Source organism: Myotis lucifugus, unplaced genomic scaffold, assembly GCF_000147115.1.
Source record: "Myotis lucifugus unplaced genomic scaffold, Myoluc2.0 scaffold_493, whole genome shotgun sequence".
Taxonomy (NCBI): Eukaryota; Metazoa; Chordata; class Mammalia; order Chiroptera; family Vespertilionidae; genus Myotis; species Myotis lucifugus.
The window spans coordinates 123,655-126,541 of NW_005871541.1; positions in this window are offsets into that span (position 1 = coordinate 123,655).

Here is a 2,887-nt window from a genome sequence, read left to right on the forward strand (position 1 = left end):
TCTCCTAGCCGGCAGGCCTGGGGGGCACTGGGGGCGAGGACTGGTTGGAGACAAGGAAGCCAGCCATCAGAAGTGAGGGAGGGAAGGGCTTAATGGGGGGGAGGGGGCCACCCCTTCCCCCCTCCCCCCAGCCTTGGCCCAGCCCCGGATGAGACTAGGGTCTGGAGTCCTCAAGCCCTCAGCCCCCGAGGGAAAAGCATGCTGGGGTGGGGAGAGGCTGAGGAGTGGAGTGGCTGGGGAGGATGTGATGCTGGGAGACTCAGAGAGCCAAGAAGGGAACAGGCAAGGTGGAGAGATGGGAGGGAGGGAGAGGACAGGGAGGGGAGGAAGGAGAGGAGCAGGTGGAAGAGGAAGGCAGAGGAGGGTGGGGGTGTCCCAGGGGGTGCCCAGCGCAGGGCCTGGGTGAGAGGGCCTGGCCACCGACTCCTGGTCTCCTGTGAGGATCAGCCTCCGGCTCTTGGTCCCCAGCTGGGCCTGCCTCTCTGCTGCTGGCCGTCACCGCTGCCCACTGCCGCCTCCACCACTGCCACCTCTCCTTCTCCCCTCCGAGGCTGAGGCCGCTGCCGGCCCGCCTGCCCGCCGGCTGCCTGCCTGCCACCCGCGCTGGGTCCTGGAGCCAGGGGGGGCGGAGAGATGAGGGAGGCAGGGAGGAGGGCGGGCTGGAGAAAGGGAGGGAGGCAGGCAGAAAGAGAGGAGGGAGGGGAGTCAGAGGAGGGGGAGCCGGTATTGGTCGGGGTTGGGGGCCCCCTTGAGGAGAATGCTGATGAGGAGAAGGCCCTGCATTGGATGGAGGGCCCACCCCCAGGCCACCCCCTCCACCACACCATGCCACCGCCCTGCCCAGGCAGCCCTTGGGCACTGGAGCCGATGAGAGGTGGGGAGACCTAATAAGAAGGCCGTGCTGCTGGGGGAGAGAGCTGACAGGGATGAAGAAATATGAAAAGAAACAGAAAAAGAGCCATCAAGACCCACGGAGTTGGGCCAGGGTCCACAAACCCCACAAGGACAAGAACAGGGAAAAGCCCAGAGAAACGAGAAAAAGGCCCAAGGAGACAAGGAAGCAAACCACAGTGACAAGCAAAGGACTTCAGAGACAGGGCAGCTGTGGACCCAGAGAGCCCCTGTGAAGATGGAGAAAGGTCTATGGGAACAAAAGCCCTCCTCAGGGATGGGGAGTGGTCCATGGTGATGAGAGAAGGCAATGGACAAGAGGTGCCCACAGAAATGGGAACAAGAAAGCACATCACAGAGAAGGGAGGCGGGCCAAGGAGAGTGAGAGAAGGTCACAGAAATGGGCAGGAGGCCCGCAGACACCAGGGAACCTATAAAGATAAGGATGCAGACACAAGAGGCCCACTGAGGCAGGAGCAGCCAGCCCATAGAGAAAAGGGAGAAGCCCCCAGAAATAGAAATAGCCCCCACAGAGGTGAAGGGTGGTGAGTATGGGAGTTCTCCATAATGCATAGAGAAATCCTTGGGACCTATGGAGATGAGTGGGTGGGGAGTAGAGGCCCTAAATTCTCTAGTCACCTGAAGAGAGGCAGTGGGAAAGGGCAGGGAGGTGGAGGGCAAAGCCAACTGAAATGGGAGACTTCCTCCCCCTCAGGAGGGAGCTGAGCAGGGCAGGGAGCTGGAAGAGAGAAGCAGCAATACAGATCTTGGAGTCGGGGTGGGTGGTGCACGCCTGGGTGGGGGTGGGGGGTGAAATTTTGGGGGAAGAAACATGACAGTTGGTGCTGAAGGCTGAGTCCATGACTCACCACCAGCCCCAACTGCTCGTGATGGGGAGGAGACACTGACACACTCACGTGCAGCACCCCAGCACACGTGACTGCATGCCTCGAGCACACATGTGGCACGTGGCAACTCACACTGGCCTGGCATGGGAAGCCCTCTGCAGCTGGCATGTGGGGCATCCCCAACATACATCTGACACATACATCTGACCCTGAAGGACCACCAACTTTGCACACACCTCCTTTGCTTATGCAGGGACTCCAGCTTAGAATGCTTGTCCTCTCTAAACTGTACCTGTCCCAAAAGTCTTAATCTTGTGCCACCATCTCTGGGAAGACTGACCTAGGCCTCAGTTTACTCCTGTATCATCTGAAGAGAAGGGACTAGCCAACCCGGATAAGTTGGGAGGTACAAGCAGGTCAGAGCAAGAAAGGGGTCTGACAAGCCAAGCTGGCTGGCATTTTCTTTCTTTCTTTTTTTTTCAATTAAACATTTTTATTGATTTTTAGAGAAGAAGGGAGGTGAGAGCAAAGCATCCATTGGCTAGCTCCTGCATGCCCCCTACCAGGGATCAAGCCCCCAACCCTGGGCATGTGCCCTGACTGGGAATTGAACCGGCAATCTTTCGGTGCACAGGATGACCAACCCACTGAGCCACACCGGCTAGCTGGCATTTTTAAGTGGGAAGAGGAGGCCTCAGCAGGAGTGCGAACCTGCCCAGGAGCACAGAACTTGTCAAGGGCTGAACCTAGCTTCCAGGCTCTCTAGCTCCGGCCCCAGGTGATTTCACCCTGAGGGAAAACCCAGATTACCAGTTTTAGAGCTCACTGATTCCCACCAACTTCTTTCCTCTACTTCTTGCACTTAATCCATTCAACATGCCACTGGGTCCCACCTGCCAGGCAGTAGAGCCTGGGGATCATGAGGTAAAAACCTTGGAGTTAACTCCTGGGTTGGAATCCTGGCTCCGACTCTTCCTAATTATAGACAAGTTACTTAACTTCTCTGGGCTTCAGTTTTGTGTGTGTGTGTGCGTGTGATTTATTTTTGTATTTGTTTTTTTTGTTTTTTGTAAAGTGAAAATAATAGCTCCTCCCTCTAGGGTTGTTGAGAGGGATTAAACCGCATAATACATGGAAAGCACTGGGCA